Source organism: Ailuropoda melanoleuca, chromosome 14 (genome assembly GCF_002007445.2).
Source record: "Ailuropoda melanoleuca isolate Jingjing chromosome 14, ASM200744v2, whole genome shotgun sequence".
NCBI classification, from domain to species: domain Eukaryota; kingdom Metazoa; phylum Chordata; class Mammalia; order Carnivora; family Ursidae; genus Ailuropoda; species Ailuropoda melanoleuca.
Window position 1 is genome coordinate 25,545,756 of NC_048231.1, and position 15,103 is coordinate 25,560,858.

A 15,103-nucleotide genomic window follows, 5' to 3' on the forward strand; every position below is an offset into this window, starting at 1 on the left:
GTCCTGAGTGGGAGGCAGTTAGCTTCATGCTGCAGGGAAACAGAGTGATGAAGAGTGTGACCTCAGGAATCAGAAGGCTGAGGTTTAAATTCTAAATCCTTGCTCCTCTATGTACTGTGACTCTGCATTCTCATCTGAAAAATGGGGATAATAATAGTACTCACCTGAGAGAGTCACAGGGATTAAATGAGACAATACGTATATGTCACTTAGAACAATGCTTGGGTCATAAAGCTTGAACAAATACTTGAAATGACTGACAATAGATGCTTTAATTGGTAGATGTTTTGAACATAGATCTGTGTTTAAGGACCCAAAGTCAGTAATAAATACAGGTGATAATGAATATATAGCTGAGCAGGTAAATGGTAGCTGTAAAAGGGGACGAATCCAACCAGAGATGGGGGCTGCCCTAAATAGTTTCCTTAGTTAGCAAACTCCAAGACACTGATTTGTGTGTGCTGAGGAACACTCTTGGCAACAGCGCCATGAGGGCAAGAGAATAAGAACTGGAATCTTTACTAATACAGGGGAGGCAACATAGGATCATGCTTTTGGGGGGAGATATGTGAAAATGAGGCACAGACTCCAAATGCTACTTGAGTAAAGGGGCCTAAATCCTGGGATCTGTTGTAGTAAGAGCTTGAAGCCATGAACAAGATAAGATTCTGATCACGGTAGCAAAGTATTAGGTAGGAGCAGAAGGAACATGAAGGTTAATTTGATGACATAGACTGAGTTATCTCATTTAATGCTCGCAATAACTCTACTTTAAAAAGGTGGTTAATACCGCCCTCATTGGAGAGATGAAAAATGTTAGATAAAGTTTAAGTAATGTGCCTAATTAATTCAGTAATGTGCCCAAGTTAACTCATTGATTAAGTAGAAGAGGCGTGACTAAATCCCAGATCTTTTCAACTACAGAGCCTGAGTGCTTAACTTCAGTAATGAAATGTTAGTCCTAAGCTTTAAGGCTATTTTTGGCTATCATCAGGTATTTGGCCATTAATATCATGAGGATAAGATACGACCTGTTGATGGAATATACCTAATATCTCCCCCTTTCAAAAAAAAAAAAAAGAAGAAGTTACAGTACGTTGTAGTCAGAATGTTGTCCCAACATTAGTGGATATCTAGGACCGAAGCAAAAGCATTAAAAAGTTTTGTTTTATCTATGTCAGAATTCAGCCTCCAGTAGAGCTGGGAGATATGAAGCCGGCTTTCCTGTTGGTAAAAGTATGCTAACAGTGGGCTCAAAAAAGGAAAAACAACAGGCAACATGAGATTGATCAAGCCCATTGGTCTCAAGCATAGGAACAAATAAGTATGGCTATAGCCATATTTTTTGCATCACTTGTCATTAATAATGTGTCAGCAAGCATGGGACCATTTCCATGCGGCTACTGTATTAATTCCAATTTAGGAACAGAATAAGAGTAATTGGCTCAAATGCCTACAGTCACTTGTTTATCTAAGAATAAAACACTGAAAGGCATGTTGGCAAATTAAATGAAAATGAATCCTGTTCATAATCAAATAAAAATACAATGCATCCAGAGAATGTTCTAGTGTTGAACTTTCCCCCATGCCCTTATTAACTGGCTGGAATGATTTTCTAAGCATCATCTTATTCAGCTTTTTGAAATGCAGGATGCTCCATTTAAAGAGAAATCTTCAGTGTTGAAAAGGTTACTGCCTACGTTCTCCTCTAGGATTTTGATGGCCTCCTGTCTCACATCGAGGTCTTTCATCCATTTAGAGTTTATCTTTGTGTATGCTGTAAGAGAATGGCTGAGTTTCATTCTTCTATATACAGCAACTTCTTTCAAGACACGTCTCCAAAGGCAGGGAAACAAAAGCAAAAATGAACTATTGGGACTTCATCAAGATAAAAATCTTCTGCACAGCAAAGGAAACAGTCAATAAAACTAAGAGGCAGCCCATGGAATGGGAGAAGATATTTGCAAATGGCATTTCAGATAAAGGGCTGGTATCCAAGATCTATAAAAAGCTTCTCACACTCAACACCCAAAAACCAAATAATCAAGTAAAAAAAATGGGCAGAAGACATGGACACTTCTCCAAAGAAGACATACAAATGGCTAACAGACACATGAAAAAATGTTTAATATTATTACCATCAGGGAAATTCAAATCAAAACCACATTGAGATACCACCTTACATCAGTTAGAATGACAAAAATTAACAAGGCAGGAAACAACAAATGTTGGAAAGGTTGTGGAGAAAGGGGAACCCTCTTGCACTTTGGGTGGGAATGCAAGTTGGTACAGCCACTTTGGAAAACAGTATGGAGATTCCTCAAAAAGTTAAAAATAGAGCTACCCTATGACCCAACAATTGCACTACTGGGTATTTACCCCAAAGATAGAGATGTAGTGAAAAGAAGGGGCACATGCACCCCAACGTTCATAGCAGCAATGTCCATAATAACCAAACTGTGGAAAGAGCCAAGATGCCCTTCAGCAGACAAATGGATAAAGAAGATGTGGTTCATATATACAATGGAATATTACTCAGCCATCAGAAAGGATGAATACCCACCATTTGCATCAACATGGATGGAACTGGAGGGGATTATCCTAAGTGAAATAAGTCAAGCAGAGAAAGACAATTATCATATGACTTCATTCGTGTGGAACATAAGGAATAGCATGGAGGGCATTAGGAGAAAGAAGGGAAAAATGCAGGGGGAGAATCAGAGGGGGAGATGAACCATGAGAGACTATGAACTCTGGGAAACAAACTGAGAGTTTCAGAAGGAAGGGGGGTGGGGGGATGGGTTAGCCGGGTTATAAGTATTAAGGAGGGCACGTATTGCATGGAGCACTGGGTGTTACATGCAAACAATGAATCATGGAACACTACATCAAAAACTAATGAAGTACATACAGTATGGTGATTAACATAACATTTAAAAAAACAATTTTTAAAAAATTTTTTAAAAAGGGAAACCTTCATTTTATAGTAAAGCTGAAATATAAGATTTTGGCTTTGTTGTTCAAAATGGAAACATATTTATTTTAAGGCTATCTTCTATTAAGCATAAAAATGTAAATTCTAGTATATTTTCAGTCCAGGATGAATGCCTGGAGTCCTACCCATTTACAGAAAAACTATGAAAACTCTGTTACTATCCTTGTAACCTAAGTATTAGAATAAAAACTCCTGAAGGGGGCCTATGCACTGCCAGTACTCAGTACTTAAAGAAAATAAGGTAAATGAAAAGACCTTGTTCTGAGTAAATAATGATAGTTCAGATTTTTGGTATGTATTTTTCTGGTAAGATACAAAGCTCCTGAATGTTTTATAAATGTATAATGTTGGAATAAGCCGAAAAACAAGTTCAAATCATTTTTTTTTAATCTGAAACTTTATTTAAATGATTGAGTAAGAGGGGCGCCTGGGTGGCACAGCAGTTAAGCATCTGCCTTCGGCTCAGGGCATGATCCCGGCATTATGGGATCGAGCCCCACATCAGGTTCCTCCGCTATGAGCCTGCTTCTTCCTCTCCCATTCCCCTTGCTTGTGTTCCCTCTCTCGCTGGCTGTCTCTATCTCTGTCAAACAAATAAATAAAATCTTTAAAAAAAATGATGGAGTAAGAGATTTCTACAAAGAAAAGTAAAAAGCCTGGCATATGGACTTGGGCATAAAAGTTGCTCAACTAATACTTACGCACCATGAACATTGGGAGAGTGTGAGTTTGGCAATCAGATATGCATGAACTGAAATTCCAGTTAGAAAATTTATCAAAAGGGGGCGCCTGGGGGGCTCAGTCCTTAAGCAGCTGCCTTAGGCTCAGGTCATGATCCTGGGTCCTCAGCAGGGCACCTGCTTCTCCCTCTCCCTCTCCCTCTGCCTGCTGCTTCACCTACTTGTGCGCTCTTTCTCTCTCTCTGTCAAATAAGTAAATAAAATATTTCAAAAAAAGAAAAAAATTTATCAGACCTCAGATGGTTTATTTAACTTCTTTTTCCTCAGTTTCCATGCTTATAGTAGAGAATCTACTTCAGGGAAGGAGGTGAGAAATAAAGGAATCTAATACGTGAAAGAATCTAAAATTACACTTCACACAAAAAGGCACATTTACCCATTTCGTCCTTGAGTAATTTTGAGGCTGAAATTCTCATTTCTAAATCAACTGTGAACTGTTATTGGTAGTATTGGCAGATTAATAAAGAAGTCTGTTTGAGATGATAGCAAAGCTGGCATGTTTTCAGAATGGATAGACAATCTTAGGATAGGCATGGCTAAAGCGGGTGAGAAATAAGCTGGTCTCTATAAACCCAATTTCTACCTGTAGACTCTCACAACCCAAAAAGCTTATAGGTCAGCAAGCTAAGAATGGTGAATGGCTTTTACATTTTTAAATAGTTGTTAAGAATATTTATATATAAATATATATATCATCAATATATCTCAGGGTGTTTAGAGAAAGTTTGCCTACCCTAGCCTGGAGTATCTGATTCCTCTGCCTGCTTGGCTAATTCTTTACCTAGAGGTAGTGACATAAAATGAAGTAAGTTCTTGAGCTGCCTTAGGTCACAAGAATTCTAAATAAGTTGCAAAGAACCATTGAATTGCCATCTTATGAAAACAGAGACATGAGTAACTTGCAAAATCATCAATGAGAACAGGATAGTGATAAGGATAAAATCTTAGTCACCCCACTCCTTAGGCTTATAGAGAAAATCCAGAGACAACATGCCTTCCAGAATGATTCAGCTTATTTTATGTACCTTGAAATGTACCAGGTATTTCAATGTTTAATTTTAAATATAAAATTTTATTCAATTTATCCTTTTTAAAGTTACACATAATGAAATAATGGCATGAAGAACTGGATAACTGAATAACTGGGTGAGCAAATAACTTCATAATTGAACTTGAAAAGTGAACTTGAGGGGCGCCTGGGTAGCGCAGTCGTTAAGCGTCTGCCTTTGGCTCAGGCTGTGATCCCGGCGTTCTGGGATTGAGCCCCACATCAGGTTCATCTGCTGGGAGCCTGCTTCTCCCTCTCCCACTCCCCCGGCTTGTGTTCCCTCTCTCGCTGGCTGTCTCTCTCTCTGTCAAATAAATAAAATCTTAAAAAAATAAAATAAAATAAAAAATGAAACGTGAACTTGAACAGTATTATTAGTTCTAAAATTCGTAGCCATTTACTGAAACCTTTCCAGCTTCTACTTCCTACAAGTCTGAATATGACATATTCTTTTTTTTAAAGATTTTATTTATTTATTTGACAGAGATAGAGACAGCCAGTGAGAGAGGGAACACAAGCAGGGGGAATGGGAGAGGAAGAAGCAGGCTCATAGCGGAGGAGCCTGATGTGGGGCTCGATCCCATAACGCCGGGACCACGCCCTGAGCCGAAGGCAGACGCTTAACGACCAAGCCACGCAAGTGCCCCTGAACATTACAAATTCTGATAAGAGCATAGGAATCTACTTAAAAACTAAAGTTGAGAAAAAATTGACAGTATAAATCAACTTTAGTGACACCACTTTATTAAAGTAAGGTAACATCCATCTTTATTAAATAGCTACAAGACTTCTTGAGATTTTTATGATAAGAATTTCTCTTTTAGTCACCAAATCATAGTTTCAGGCAGCACTGTGCTGGACTCCTGTTTGTATATATCAAACATGTGCCACAGAATCATCATATGATCTTTCTCTACTCACATTAACAAAAATTAATGTTTGATTAAGGCATTGCATTATTAAAGGCATACTTTTCCCCAGCTCCATATGGCATTTTTCTAAGATAGAAAATTAAAGAGGCTGGTGAACATTTCCTGGTTTTCATCTAAGAACGGTGAGATCTGTCTTACTATTCCAATTGTGAGACTGTTTCAAACAGTATGACAAAGAATTTTCTTGTATAAATTATGTATATAAAAGCCCCCCTGTGCATTTGTTTTATCAAAAGAAATTAAACATTGACAGCAAAACAAAAACAAAAACCAAAAAAAACCAAATAATAAAAAAATAAAAAGCTGTAATAAATATATTTTGAAATTCAGTCAAAGGAGTTTGGATACGTTTCCATACACAAGGTATGGGAGGAGAAAAAAATTATATATATTTTTTACAGATTAATTTAAATATATTTTATTATAAAAGAAAACACCATCGTCCTTGTAGATAACAATTGGGATTCAAACAAAATTGAAACATTTCAAGTACTTCTACTTCATACCAAGAAAAAAATAAGAGAAAACAAACAAACAAACAAAAAACCCTTAGTTTTTTTTGAACAATGTGAGACTTCTGGAATGGGAAATTGAAGAAAATGACAAAATCTCTCTCCAAAAAAGCAATGATAAAAACTGGACAAATTGTCAAAAATGACCATTTAAGGGCTCTGAAAATGGACCAAAACCATACAATAAATGAGAAATGTGACTAAAAATATCAACTGAGCCTCAGTAAAAATAGTGGAGCATTGTGGAAATTTAGTCCAGGGTTGCTTTGTTCTTACCCATTCCAGCTCTATCATCCAGAAGTTTACCTGGGGGTGCAGGCTGCAGTCTACTAGCAGGCTCACTTCAAGAAAGGCTGCATGCATAGCACTGCGTGCAAACTTAGAAGAGATTGCAGGGGCCCTATGAGCTACTGGCTTTTAAGAGATCTATTGGCAAAATGTGAAAGTCCTACCCTTTCCAAATGTTTGAGCATAACATCTAAAGAAGCATTGGATGAGAACTAAGCTATGATGACCCAAGAACTATGTCAAACAAGCTAACCTTAAAAATCAAAACAAGAGTTAAAAAAGACAAAAACAGAAACAAATAATGGAGCAGAGACATCAGTAACCACACAGGCGACAAATTAGTGCAATCAAGTCACTTATAAACATAAAAATAGAAGCAAATATCAACCCTGGTGAGAATTGGAGTCTAGAATTGCTGCAATATAATTCTAAAAGTCCAGCTTTCAACAAAATATTATGAGGTATGTAAAGAAACTAAAATTTTTGACCCATTAAGAATTATGTTATAATCCCTAGAGCAACAACTAAAAAAAGTCTACCAAAAAACAAACAAACAAAAAACAAAACAAAACAAAACAAAAAAACACACAAAAATCCAGTAGATAATTCAACAAAATAATTTAATGCCATATTAGATAATTATCAACATAACACCAAGAAAGGAAATAGAGGGGAAAGAGAGAGAGAGGGAAGGAGAGAAAGAAGGTGTGAAACATATAGGAAACAAATAGCAAAATGGCAGATATAAATCCAACCACGTCAATAATGATATTAAGTATTCATGGATTAAAAACTCTAATCAAAAGGCAGAGATTGACAGAATGGATAAAAACAAAAACAAAACAAACAAAAACCTTATGCAGACCCAAATATATACCCCCTATAAGAGTCACTCTTTAGATTCAAATACACAATTAATCAAAAGTAAAAGGAGGGAAAGAGATACACCATGCAATATTAACCATGAGAGAGATGGAGTGACTACTAATATCAAAACAAAAGACACTAAGAAAAAAATTGCTTTTAGATACAAGATGGACATTTTCTAATTATGAGAGATCAACTCACTTGGGAGACATCATAATTAGAAACACACATGCACCTAACAAAATATTAAAAAAAAATATATATATATAGCAGATTTAGACAATTTACAGGATAAGTAGAAAATTTAACAAAACTATTTGGAGAATTGAATGTCCTACTCCCACCAATAGCTAGCTCAGTTAGAGTGAAAGTCAGCAAGACTATTGAGGACTTGAGACATAATATTATAAAAGACATTACCGATGGGGGCGCCTGGGTGGCACAGCAGTTAAGTGTCTGCCTTCGGCTCAGGGCGTGATCCCGGCATTATGGGATTGAGCCCCACGTCAGGCTCCTCCGCTATGAGCCTGCTTCTTCCTCTCCCACTCCCCCTGCTTGTGTTCCCTCTCTCACTGGCTGTCTCTATCTCTGTCAAATAAATAAATAAAATCTTTAAAAAAAAAAAAAAAAGACATTACCGATGAAGATGACCAAACAGACATTCACAGGACACACTATCCAACAGCAGTAGAAAAAAATACATGGAACATTCTTCAGGAAAGATTATGTGCTAGGCCATAAGAATTCTCAATAAATTTAGAATAATTGGATTCCTATAAACTGTGTTCTCTGATCACTATAGAATTACATTAGAAATCAGAAAAAAAGAACATGAGAAATTCAAAAATATTTGGAAATTAACCAAAACACTTTTAAACAACCAATGAAGTAAAGAATAAATCAAAAGGAAATCAGAAAACATCTTGACTCGAACAAAGATGAAAACACAATATATAGAAATTCGTGGCATGTATCTAAAACAGTGCTTAGAAGAAAATTTATGAATGAAATGTCTGGATTTGAAAAGAAATATTTCAAAGTGATAACCCATAAATTCATTTTAGAGTGCTAGAAAATAAAAGAGCAAATTAAACCCAATGCAAGCAAAAAGGAAGAAATAAGATTAGAAAGATTAGAAAAGAAATAAGGGCACCTGGTTGGCTGATCAGACTCTTGCTTTCACTCAGGTCATATCTCATAGGTGATGGGATCCAGCCGAATTGGGCTTTGTGCTTAGAGGGGTGCTCTTGAGATTCTCTCTCTTTCTGCCCCTCCCCCAACTCTCACGCCCAGGTGCCCAGGTGTGCACATGTGCTCTCTCTCAATTAAATGAGTCTTTAATATAAAAGAAAAGAAATGATAATCAAATACCAAAAAATACTACAAAATCCCCAAAATTTTATTGAAAAAAATCAACAGACTTGTCCAATATTTACTTAGAGTTGGCAAGAAAATAATAGTAGATACAAATTACCAAAATAGGAATAAAAGGGAGGCTAGAACTACTGATTTTACAGAAATTAAAAAAATCACAAAGGAGTATTATGAATAATATTTTGCCAACCTATTGCACAATGTGGATAAAATGGAAAAATTCCTAAAAAAGATAAAAATTACTAAATCTGAACAATAAGAACAACAACAAAAAATAGAATATATGAATAGATGTATAGCAAATGAAGAAATTAAATTAGTGACTAAAAATCTTCTCACTAAGTAAAGACCAACCTCCCATGGCTACACTGGTGAATTTAATTAGTCATTATAAGGAGTAAGTAATAACAATGCTTTGTGAACTCATCCAGAGAAGGAAAGAAGCAACAGCAATGGAAAAATTTCTTTCAGAAATAAAGGGGGAGTGAACACTTCCTAATTCATTTTGTGAGGCAAGTGCTATCCTAATCCTATCAGTAGACAGAAAGAAAAAGACATCAATAGGGAGAAAAAGAAAAGTACTAGCCAATAGATCTCATGAATATGGTTACAAAAATCCTCAAGAAAATATTAGCCAAAAAACCCAGCCATGTAGGAAAATTATTATATATATACCATGCCCAAATGAAGTTTATCTCAGGAATGAAAGGTTGGTGTAATATCTGAAAATCAATTAATGTAATGCACCATAATAATAAAATAAAGTACCAAAACCCCATGATCATATTAATAAATGCACAAGTACATTTTGAAAAATCTTATATCCACTGATGATAACTTCTAACAGATAAAGAAGTCCCTGAAACAGATAAAGAGTATCTACAAAAGTCCTATAGTTATAGCTTTTTTTTTTTTTTCTGATTTTAGGGGAAAACATTTGATGTCTCACCACTGAAGTGAAAACTTTACTAAGATGGTGAAACACCAAATGCTTCCCCCTTAAGGTCAGGAAAAAGGCAAAGCTGCCTGCTCTCACCACTTGCATCCATTGAAGGTGTAGTCAGTGCAATAAGACAGAAAAAAATCAGAAGAAAATGATAAAGAAATAAACGGTATCCAAACTGGAAAGAAAGAAGTAAGATTGTTTTATGTGCAAATGACCTGATTCTGTATGTAGAAAATCCAAATAAGTCACAAAACGTAGCAAAACTTTCAAATAAGGTCAGGATCAAGATCGCAGGATTTAACATCAATATCGAAACATTAATTATATTTCTATACTAGGAGGGAACATTTGAAAATGAAATTAGAAAAACAATTCCATTCACAATTGAATCAAAAAATGAATAAAATACTTAGAAGTAACATTAACAAAATCAGTGCAAGACCTGTGTTCTGAAAATTACAAAATGCTGCTGTGAGAAGGAAGATCTAACATTCCATATTCATGAATCAGAAGATTCAATGTATTAAAATGGCAATTCACTGTGACTTGGCCTATAGATTTAATTAAGTCAATTTCAAAACTCCAGTAAGCTTTTTTGTTTGTAGAAATTGACAAGTTGATTCTAAAGTTTACAGGGAAAGGCAAAGGACGCAGAGTAGCCAAAACTACTTGACGGGAGAATAAGGTCAAGACTTAAACACTTTCCAATTTCAAAACTTACTATAAATCTATACTAGTCGAGGCAGCGTGGCCCTGGCAGAAGGATAAACTTATAGATAAACTGAACAAAAGTGAGAGCTCAAAATTAAACCCTTTACGTTAATGGTTAAAAAGAACAAGGCCACAGTTAGATTTATGGGTCTAAATTTTTTGTTCAGTAACAAGCACCTGGGAGAGTTATAAAACACATAGTTACCTAGTAGCAAGACAAAGAAAAAAAGTTGGATAAAATTTGAGTCTTGCATCATGAGATTTATTTCAAAATTACATTAAAGTAATGCTAATTGTGGGGCAGTGTCAAAGATAAACACAACCAGGCATTAATTTCAAGGAGTGAGAACAGACTGTGTTCAGTAACTACTGACTATAGGGGAAAGTGCTGAGCTCCATTCTGATTTGTTCAGAGGTGATCGGACCTTTGGAAGGAGAATAGACAGTAGGGAGGGAAAATGTCTGGGGCTTAAACAGTCAGGGAGGTGAAAAATCACAAAAAGGCAGAAGGGGGTAGAGATGGTCCAAGTGAAATCCATCTGGGTTTGCTAACTGGCACTTAACCAAAGGTTAGCTTCTCCCTTCACACAGGGACTGGGACACAGGGGCCCTGTCTTCAGGCATTGGCTGCAACAGACAGTAAATTCTTTTGGCAGCCTTGAGTTTTCTCAAGCAGGCATTTTAAGAGGGACTAGAGACATCCTACGGGTACTGCCTGGAACTGTTAGAAACTATAGTGGTGTTTGTTCAAGTCTTTATAGGCCAAGATGGAGGCATAGGCAAGAAAAAAATCTGACTACAGTTTGGTCAAGGAGAGAATCTTGGTTAGTAGGGATTTTAAGGGCTCTGTAAGCCACCTACATGAGCACAATTGGAGAAATTACTGGAAATGTAATTTTTGAGTCTTACCCAGAGTTATTAAATAAAAATATTAAAATTAAAAGGAAATTAAAATACTGAATTAAAATATTTAGAAATCACCCTAGATGATTCATACATACATGAAAGTTTGAAAACCACACGTTGAGAGTGACCACAATATTAAAAATGGAGGTACACTGTAATTTTCAAGACTGCTTGGATGAAAACAAAAATAAGGATATAATAATGATAGAAAATATATATTAACAATATAAATATGTGTCAGGCTTATATGAAGGCCTTTACATGTATCAACTTACTTAATTACATATTATTTTTGGAATATTTATTTTAATGATAAAACTATATACAGAGAGGTAAAGCAATTTACCTAAGGTCATATAGCAGAGCAAGAATTTGACCCCAGAAATTCTGCCTCCAGAGGCTATATCATAAGTCACTACATTATATATTTAATTGCTGACATGCTGGTCAATAACCTATATCCAACATTCTTAAGAAAATTCCCTGTGGATATAGCAACATGAAGGTCTTGCTAAATTTGACAAGACTTAGTTTTGTAGAGTAGTAAGTGTTAGAGGCAGACTGGAACAGCTTAAAAATAGAATGGTCAAAGAAGATAGAAAGAAAAAATAAATATAAAGGTAAAAAGTATTAAATTATAAAGTAAGTGTATTTCCCTCTATTTGTAGAGAAAACCAATAAAGTAAAAAAATTGAATTTTTGGAAAACACAACAAAATAAATAAAAACCTAGCCAGACTAATCAAGGAAAAAGATGATACATTTGTATTATCAGAAAGATATGAGGTATTAAATATGCAGCTTAAAGACATTAAGGTCTTAAAGATATTAGAAATCTAAAGAATATGTTTTTTAAAAGACATATTGCCTTTTAGCCCCTGGAGTGGTACCTTGGTGGTCAGCAAAAACAAGTGTCTTTAGGAAAGGTTGCAAAAAGGGAGCCAAGAAGAAAGTAGTTGATCCATTTTCTAAGAAAGACTAGTATGATGTGAAAGCACCAGCCATGGTCAGTATAAGAAATATTGGAAAAACACTAGTCAAAAGAACTGAAGGAACCAAAATTGCATCTGATGGCCTCAAGGGTCAGTTTTTGAAGTGAGACATGCTGATCTGCAGAATGATGAAGTTGCATTTATAAAAGTTAAATGAATTACAGAGGATGCTCAGAGCAAAAACTGCCTTATTTCCACGGCATGGATCTTCCCCATGACAAAATGTGTCTGTTCCATGGTCAAAAAATGGCAGACCGTGATTGAATCTCATGTTGACATCAAGACGACCGATGGTTATCGGCTTCATCTATTTTGTGTTGGTTTTACTAAGATAATGCAACAATCAGATTCAGAAGACCTCTTATGCTCAGCACCAGTAGGTCCACCAAATCGGAAAAAAGATGATGGAAATCATGCAAATGACCCAAAAGAAGTGGTAGGTAAATTTATTCTAGACAGCATCAGATAAGACATAGAAAAGACTTGTCAGTCCATTTATCCACTCCATGATGTTTTTGTTAGAAAAGTAAAAATGCTGAAGAAGCCCACATTTGAACTGGGAAAGCTCAAAGAGCTTTGTGCGGAAGGTAGACGTTCTGGAAAAGCTACGGGAGATGAAACCAGCGTTAAAGTTGAATGAGCTCATGGATGTGAGCCACCAGTCCAAAAACCTGTTTAAAATTCAGACATTTAATAGTGACAAATAAAAAATCTTATTTGTGAAAATAAATAAATAAATAATAAACAAGGCATATTAATCTGACAATTTAGATGCCCACAGTTTTAGAAAAAAACATAACCTACCAAAACTGAAAAGAGAAATAGGCAAATCTCAATAGCACTTTTTCTGCTCAGAGCATTAAATCTATTATTTTAAAAATCCCAGGAAAATGTCTGGATTTAGATGAGTTCACTAGGAAATTCTTCCAAACATTTAAATAAAAATCTTCTATTTGATAAAGACAAAATAATTCTTAGCTTCTTTTTTACTAAGTAGGAATAATCCTTATATCAAAACCTATCAAGGAAATTAAAAGAAAAACTATAGATCGATTTCTCTAATTAGTGTTATTTCAAAAATCTAAGCAAAATTTTAGCAAACTGAATCCAGTAATACCCAAAGTGAGGTTAAAATGAGCTGAAAGCCTTCATTCTGTTTACCTGTGTGAGATACTTTGGGTAAATTAGAAGAAAATTATTTGTTTCTTGAAGATTAGAAAAATAATAAAATTGGAGTATTAATCCATTAGTGGAAATGTAGAAATAAGTGGAAATAAAAAAATTAAATGAAATAAAAGAGTGGGTATATGCATATCCCTGACATTGTTCCCAGCATTTGAAAATTCTGGAGAAAGAGTTTTGCAAACTAGCCAGTAAGATTTATTTTTTCCCTATTTATTTGAGGTCATCCTTATCATCCATATATGTTCTTAGTGGTCCCTACCTATGAGTAATAGATGCAAATCTGTGTTTGTCTTTTAGTTTTTTGCTCTTTTCTTTTCTATTCTTGAGGGAATGATATAATAATACTTTGTGTCACTTACGTAAAATTTTAAAAAGTAAGAAATAATTACTTTTGAAAAGTGGTGATCACTTTTGCATTTTAAAATTATTTATAAATCAGAAATATAAATGTAACTACATAGACATCACACTTATTATTAATCAAATAATTTTCAAGTGAAGTAACCAGGAATAACTTCTTGATAACTTTCCTAAAATTTTGTATCACTAACCAAGAAAAATTCGCTTAAATTTTTACATTTTTCTTTTGATTTTCCTCTCAGAATGGGTGACTGAGCTGTGCAGAAATGTTGATCTTATTTTAAAAGCCAATATTTTTGAAGAATAATATGAGATCATAAACTGCACTTAACAAATGTCTCAGTGTTGAAGCTTTGAAGAGAATCCCAATGTCTTGGCTGTTATTTATAAAGTAAAAGAGAGTAGAGAAGTCAAGGAAACACAATAAAAATGATTCTCCCTTGCTTTAAGCATCTTTGATATATAATTTTAGCCAGAGGATTCTCGACCATACAGTTGATATTGATTTGAGCAGGTGATAGGGTAACAACTGCCTTTAACCAAGAAAATTATTTTGTGTTCTGTAATGGGAAAAATGATAGCGGGCCAGGTGATTCTTATTTTCAGCTCTGGGGAAAATCCATTGATTATTTTATATTTTATTGCCTCTGTTGAAAGTGGAAGATTTCTTCCTCATGTTCTCTATTTTGTCAAATAAAAAATGGCACTAGGATTTTTACAGAGTCATAATCATTCAAGAATGTAAGGTGGGTTTTGTGGAGTCATGGTGTGTGCCTCCCTAGTGGTTTGCATGTTAAACACTTTATAATTGTCTACTAAATGCCTATAATAATGCAGTATCTTTGTGAGGTACTATTGGAAAGTACCAGCAAAGTGTAAATTTAATCCCAATATAATATGTGTGCGTTTGTGTGTGCGTGGGCATGTATGCAGGTATATGTATATTTTTCCCTCCTTACCTAGAAATTCAGGAGCTATCCAGTGCAATGTTTTTGGTTATTGTCTGTGATTAAAACAGTAGGTCACAGTGAGCATCTGAACAAGTTTTTAAAAGCAAAGTTACAGAGAACTCCTCGAGCATTCCAATCTATCATGCCTCTGGAGAATGATGGGTTTCACCTGTTCCCCTATCCGTTTCAAATGAAAGGCTCTAGAGACATTACTCCATGTGACAGTAAAGCTGTACTTTGGGACAAACCAAATCAAAGTCAGGCAGAAATACAGGTAGTACTTGGGCCCTGAATGATA

At 35.2% G+C, this 15,103-nt stretch overlaps 1 pseudogene; it reads left to right on the forward strand.

Annotated features, from left to right (window-relative positions):
• Window positions 1–12,989, forward strand: part of LOC100474405 — a 138,513-nt pseudogene extending 125,524 nt beyond the window's left edge.
• Window positions 12,990–15,103: the final 2,114 nt, after the last annotated feature.